Consider the following 8,113-nt stretch of genomic DNA (forward strand, 5'->3'; position numbering starts at 1 on the left):
CACTTCATGAAGTGTTGCCATTTTTCGAATCCACTTCTCTTGTCATTTTGGAACAACTATTGTAATAATTACAACAGTTTTAAGGGTGTGATATCCAACACATTTGAAGTATTAAACATTGAAAAATTATACCTCTAGTCTCTACAAATTAAGAAGCCTTGCTCAATCTGTTGGTTCTCATACCACTAGTCTTAGGAAGGTCAATTAAGTTGTACATTGCAGATGAAGAAAAGTCAATTAACTTCTAACTAGAGCAGAGTGTCAATGATAAAATAGAGATAACAATATACTACCTTAGTTGAATCATAAATGGGGTGAAAACTAAGTAAATTCATATTGAGAAGTTATACATGTCTTTATTTTACATTTGTTGGTCGCGTGTAAAGTTGACATAGTTAGGTATCTGCTCATTAGGTTTGTATTACTAGGTCAACCGATGAAGTGGTCCATCATGCTTAATTCTTTTGCATTAATATATGCATCTTCAAAGGAAGTCAAAGCTCATGCTATAGAGAACTTTCAACATAATGTACTTGTGTTGAGATCCATGATTCGATAGCGAAGCCAACTTTTTTCTGGAGAAAATTTATATACAATATCTTAGGTGTGGTTTTTACTATTTTTCGATAAAAATATGACAAGTGTATTTAAATATTGTTTAGGAAGTGAAAATAGGAGGAAATTGAATATATGTAGGAGAAAGGTATATATTTGTCATATTTTCATTAGAAAGTAGTAAAAAACACACCTAATGTAGTTTTCTCCCTTTTGTTCTTACTATCAAACCCTAGGTGTTGATGTTTGACGGATCTTAAGCCCAAGTGGGGCATGGACTTGGAATGGTCATAACTAGATTAGAGCGGAGGATTCATAAATTCAAATCTTAATTAGATCCTTAGTTCTCAAACAATCAAGACCATACATGAAATGATGATCATGGGAATTAAGAGTCAAGAGACTATGGTTTATCAATACAAATATATCTAGTCTTGGGTGATGCATTGTTCCTTTTCCTAATTTATGTATCTAACCCTCCTATCTTCTTCCTTTTCCCTTTATTCTCATGAAATATGAAATTGTATAATTTGTAAACTGTTTTGCCTTGTTGATGCATTGTTGTTGCATGATGATTTGTGGTTGTGCCTTGTAGAAAAATTATAATAATTGAATTATGGTATATAATTATTTGTGGCTATTTTTCTGTGTTTTTGGTCGTAGGGTTTCAATGGGGCAAAAGGGTTAATTAATATGTAGGCTTAATTGCAACTGAGAGCTTGAATCCTTGAGGAAGGAGGTGCTTGGGATAGTCATATTCCACTGATAGAGTTCACTTATAAGAATACTTTCCATTTTAGCATTGGAATGACACCCTTTGAGGCATTGTATGGTCGGATGTGGTGCTTGGTGATAACTTGAAAATACATAGTATATTTCGAATCGATTCACTTTATTTTAAGCTCATTTTATTATTGTTTTGTTATCATTATGTTATATTATGTCAGTACTGTTTATTTATTTCAAGTTATTGCCAAAGAAGAGCATCCGTGCAAGAAACCGACAAAAAGTGCAAGAATTGAAGAAAATATGAAGAATTGTTATTCTGGTGCATGGCGACCACCATGTACCACGACTGCCACATCACCCACATTTTGAGCCATGACGACCGCAATGGATCCAATATGCAGAAAAATAGCAACAGACTTGGCTAAGTCTTTGCTCCACTCTCCCTATATGCTCTCCACGAATTGCATGACTTTAGCGGGCGAATTCTGATGCCAAACCATTATATGTTGCCACTTTGGATTAGAAAAAAGGTGTCCAAGTTTTATACGAGAGTTCAACATAACGAGAGTTGAGACTAATACTTTTAAACTAATATCTTCTTTCTGAAAAGTGATTTTAAAATATAACCTATGACAATGATTTATTGAGTCCCAGAGGAACGATTGGAAATTAAATTTTGGTCTCGCTTTTATTAGCATTTTCATAACCAAATTTTATTTCTTGTTTTTAAATTCCTTTTGCAACTAGAAATCCTTTCTGGTAGCCTTAGATTTACAAAGCAATAGTAGATAGGATTGATTATTGGTCTCTGTGGGTTCAAAACTCGTTTATATTACTTCGATATTTCCGTGCACTTGCGGACGCATCTTTTGGACATGAGATTGTTCAGCAGACTACGGAAAAGGTGAAGTTAATTCAAGAAAAGATGAAAGCTTCGCAGAATAGACAAAAATTTACCATGATAAGAGAAGGAAGGATGGTGAGTTTCAAGAAGGAGACCATGTATTCTTGAGAGTCACTTCGGTGACCGGTGTTGGACGTGCTTTTAAATCGAGAAGGCTAACTCCTCGACTTATCGGTTCATATCACATTTCTAATTAGGTTGTAGTTGTTGCTTATAGGGTGGCCTTTCCACCTAGTATTTCAAATTTGCATGACGTATTCCATGTTTCGCAACTTTGAAAGTTTGTTCTAGATCCATCTCATGTGATTTCGATGGATGATGTGCAAATAATGGATAATCTTATGATTGAAACCTTACCTGTGAGAATCGAATACCACAAATTGAAAAAGTTGAGGGGCAAGGAGATTAGTCTTGTGAAGGTAGTTTGAAAAGGCGTTCCTGGAGAACACATAACTTGGGAATTGGAGAGTAGGATGCGAGAGTCTTATCCGGAGTTATTCGTATCAGGTAAATTTTCAAGGACGAAAATGCTCTAAGTGGGGGAGAGTTATAACGCCCCGATTTAATTTAAATTATTTTCGTGATTTAATTATGTGATATTTGGTGATCTTGTTGTGTGATTGGTATTTTGGTGTATTAGAGAGCCCATTAGTGTAACGTGGTAGCCTTAGAAAATATAATTTTAGGTGTTGGGGGTGTGTGATCATATGGTGAATTGTAGAGAGCGAATAGAGATAGGGAGAATAATTAGAATTAATTTAATTAATATAAAATAATTATTTGATTTAGTAATTAAAAAAAGAATAACATGATGCATAGAGGTGTAAGGGGCAAAATTGTCAATTGAGACAATATTGAGGATATAATGGAGAGTTAGAGGAGTAAGTGAGGGTAGAAGTGGAAAACCAAAGAAAGTGTTATTTTTAAAGGAGAAAATAGAGATAAGTTCAGTTTTTGCAGTACATGAAAAGTGAAAAGAGAAGAGTGCTAGGGCAAGAGAAGGCTTGAGAAAAACCATCCATCCGTAGAGCTTGAGAATCAAAGTTGCTAGGAATAACAAGGTAAGGGTGAAGTTCTAATTATCTAAGGGTTTGTGGATAGGGAATTGATTACTTGCTAGAAATTAATACTCTCATAAGTTCTAAACCTTTCAATTGTGAAATTATATTTTGTTGGTGAAATTGAGTGTAATTGGATAATGAGAAATTGTATGATTACGATGATGTATGTTGTTGTGAATTAGTTTGTGTGGACCATGTGATTGTATGTAGTATTGATGTTGTGAGGTGTTTATTTTCCTTGATTCATGTGCCTTATGATATGAATGTTTTGGAATAGTTAGAGGTCAAAACTTAGAGTTTGAGGTCTGTTGAAAGGCTGAAAAAATAAGAGTGATCGCACAAAATCGCGTGGAAAAAGTGAATTTCTGGGCTCTATTACGGCCCGTAACAGCTATTACGGGGGCCGTAATAGCCCCTGGATTTTGGTACTAAATACATGAAAGAAATGAAATTGTGGACTAGGAGCATTACGGGCCGTAACAGCCATTACGGGTGGCCGTAACAACTCTATGGATTTTATACTGTGAAATCGTTTTGATCATAACTTTTGATCTGTATGTCCAAATGACGTCCCATTCAAAGCGTTAGAAAGCTAACGCATTGAACTATAACATGATAGAGATATGTGAATTATTTGAGTATTATTCCTATGTCTATTATGCATGTGAAGTTCATTTTTCATATTTTATTTTTAACTATGACATGCTTTGACGTTTTACTTCATGACTTTTTAACCGTAAGTCCAAATCGAGTAACGTTTAAAGCGTTGGAAACTAGTGTAATGTACTCTAACTTAAAATTATTTTCTGTACCCGAATTCAAATTATTTGATGTGTGGTCATTTATTTGATGCATAATGAGTTTATGTTGTTTTGTGGAACGTGTGCAAATGCATTGTTATTGCTTGCTATATCGTTGTGTTATTGTTGCTGCATGTCTTGGAAGGTGTTTAGTTCATGGTGGCCAGTAGTGGCGATGTACATTAATTATGGTGAATGTCTTTGTGTATGTTGTTGTGTTGTATGTACATTATGTTGCATGCATTTATGGTGTTGGACGAGGGTCCGTGTTTAGTGAGCCTCAATCCTATTGTGCGATTGGGTGCGAGTAGCTAATTCTATGGTGATGGATTACTGAAGCATTACTTGGTAACGATTTCGGACAGTGGTCTGTTTGGTGAGCTTCGATCCTAGGTGAGAATTAGAGCGGTGAAACTGAGATTTCACATTTTGGTACCACAAGCATTGAGTCAAGTTGTTAAGTCTCATTACATTGCATTTGTGGGGTGTGTTTGTGGTGGTGGTGTGAAATGTGTGGTTGGAATGTATGTTGTGCTTGTAATAATTCGTTGCTCACTTATTATTATGCATTCCTTTATATAATTATGGTATCTCACCCCTTCTGTTTGAATGTTGCCTCCATGTGAGTAACACGCAGATTATCCGCAATGAAGGTGTGGATGTGAATAGAGGAGAATGCTCTTCTTTACTTCTTTCGTCGATGTTGGCGTCTACTCTGATATATAACACGAGGGATCAAACATTTGAGTGTTATGTTGTGTTTATTAGAGATTTTATAATATCTCTTATGTTGTAATCTTCTAATTACTCTATAACATGAATTGTCTTGATTAAGTATTTCAATACTTTATTGATGTGCTCCGCTGCAATAAAATGAAGTTAAACTTGATGATGTTTATTACTCATTGTTATTTCAATACTTTATTGATGTGCTCCGCTGCAATAAAATAAAGTGTTATATGTAATTATAATATGAGCAGATTTGTGTTGATGAATGTGACATCCTTATTGTATGAAGTTTTTAATTTACTCTGTTTTTTGTTATAATTATTCGGGGAAAATTAGGGTGTTACACAATCGCTAAGCGAGTCTGAAAGACTTGAATTCCCAAAATCTCACTTTTAAACCTATTTTTAACCTCTAACCATCCAAACCATACCCAATCATGTCATTACATGTAACACCCTAATTTCCCCCGAATAATTTTAAATAAAAATTAGAGTAAATTAAAAACTTCACCCAATTAGGATGTCACATTCAACAACAATACAAAACCTGTTCATTTATAGTAACATGTAACACATACAACTTTTAAAATTATTAATAATAACTATAACAAATATCATCATGTTTAACTTTATTTTATTGCAGCGGAAAACATCAGTAAAATATTATTTTAAATATCCCAAACAACTATAACAAATGTAGTTATAACAACAATAATCCTAAAGAAGTGTCAAATATGAAAAACATCCAATAACGGAGATATACATATAGTTTCCTCCTAACATAAACCAAACAAGCATCAACCTCCAGTGGATCACCTTCACTTTCTTCGACTCATATCCACGCCTTCACTGTGGATCACCTGCGCGTTACCCACGTAGAGGCAACATTCAAACAGAAAGGGTGAGATATCACAATAATCTAAAAGAATGCATAATAACAAGTAGGTAATAGATTATTGCATGCATAGTAACCCAATTCACCATTCACATACAAACCACAACACCAATTTACCTATCATTTATGTAATAACATTATTCATACAACGAAAACAACAATTATGAAATGCATTGAGACTCAACACCAATGAATCAAATGCATGTGGTACTAATTTTTGTGAACACTTAGTTTCACCGCATCCGTCCATCACCATAGGAACGAAGCACACCAAAACTTACTCAATCCACACAATGGGATTGAGGCTCACCAACATGGAACATCTTCTAAACACCAATGGTGCATGATACATTTTAACATGCAACAACAACCAGTACATTGTCTTTCACCAATGATAATATACTCCACCAATTATGGCTACCAAACACCAAGCACATGCTATCACAGGCATGTAACAAGTTTTACAATGCAACACACAATAAACAAACACATAATGCATGATTCAAACATTGGTTACATACCACAACATACAACTATCAATATGTAAAGCATTTACAAACGATGAAATGCAGCTCCAGAAACCCAAAATTATTTTTATAAAAAAGCACATTGTTTCAGCTTTCCATAGGTTCAAACGGCGCGTCAAGCGGACACCCTAAGCTAAAGATATGAATTTTTAAAGTTTTTAGAAAACGTAAACACCGACATCATACTACATCATACACTGACACCACAAAAACTCATTACACACCAATTAAATTTAGTTCCAGAAACTTGAACTTATTTTCACAAGAAAGTACATTATATTAGCTTTCTACAGATTCAAACGGTTCATCAATTGGATATAAAGTTAAAAAGTTACGATCGAAATCGTACGAGAAAAATAATATTTTTGGGCAAAATCTGAGTGCATGTGTCGGCACATGCGAGTTTTAGGTTGACACATGTATTGCTCTATTTAAGCCTGTAGCATTTGTCTTGTATATGTCGGCACATACTGTAACTTTATAAAAAACATGATTTTTTGAGGGCTATGTGTCGGCACATAAGTCGTATAGGTCGGCACATACTGTTATAATTTTCAAAAATTACTTTTTCAAAGACTCATGTGTCTGCACATGACACGTACAGACCGACACATACTGCTACGTTACGAAAATATTATAACATAACCTATGTTACGAAAATATATCATCACAGACCCAAATTTCTGCTATCCTAACATTCAAAAATCATTCCTCATGTTATAGAATTATGGATTAACAACACAACATAACAATCACATCAATTCATCAATCATCATCATCATCATCAATTCATCAAGATTTACAACACAACAATTCATCATCATCATCATCAATAATTCATCACGACCAGCCACACAACAATTCATTCTCATCATCATTCATCTGATCGATTCAAACACACAAAAGGGCATATCATGAACATGAACAACAAATAACTATAACAAACCATAATCCCCAAACCTACATCTCATTATGTAAACTCTTAGAAGATTATAATCCCCCTTACTTTGTTATTCCTAGCAAAGTTTTAACCTCTAATAAAGATTTTGATTCTCCCTCCTCAAGCAAATAGCCTTGCCCTTTCACTATTCTCTTCTCTTTTCATGTTCCGCCAGTTCTAATCTCACTGATCCTAGTTCCCTTATTATATATTTATTATATTCCAACTAAAAAAACAATTAAAATTAAAACTAATTATTTATTTAATCTTATTATTACTATTATTATTCTTATTTAATCTATTGGAATCTAATTAAATAATTCTAGTAGCAACATTCTCTCACCACCCCTATGTTTCTACCTTTTTACTGATACACCCCCAACACCTCTATTTCTAATTTTAAAGGTTATCACCCTATACCGAAGGGCCCCAGACACACGAAAACACTGAATATCACACAAATCAATTATGAATAATTAATTAAAATAAATTGTGGTGTTACATAACATGCTCAAGCCATTATATCATGAAACTAACCTTATTCCAATGCATATGACCTCATGTTAATCTGACCTCATGTTGAGAGCTATCATCTGATTCTAAGCAAATTTTTACAGTTCGACAACAATGATTAGTAAAGAAATTAGGTCAAAAGTAACACTACAATTTAAGCTGGTTAAGATAACAATCGTCTTAAATGGTGACATAATATTTTAAGTTTTTAATCTTAATTGTGAAAACGACACCATGTTCAAAATGTTACTTTCACCTTTCATTAATGCTAATTAGAATCCAAGAATAATTTGATAAATTAATATTCTCTCTTTCATTTATTACAAAAATATCACCTAACACGACTATTATTTTAACCTATTAAAATATGATTATCTTGATCCTCATTTTAATAGGTTGAAATAATAGGTGCTAACAATTTTTGTATTGAAACGATTCGTACAAAATTAGCTTTAACTTTA

This window comes from Vicia villosa, linkage group LG3 (assembly GCF_029867415.1).
Source record: "Vicia villosa cultivar HV-30 ecotype Madison, WI linkage group LG3, Vvil1.0, whole genome shotgun sequence".
In the NCBI taxonomy this organism is placed as follows: Eukaryota; Viridiplantae; Streptophyta; class Magnoliopsida; order Fabales; family Fabaceae; genus Vicia; species Vicia villosa.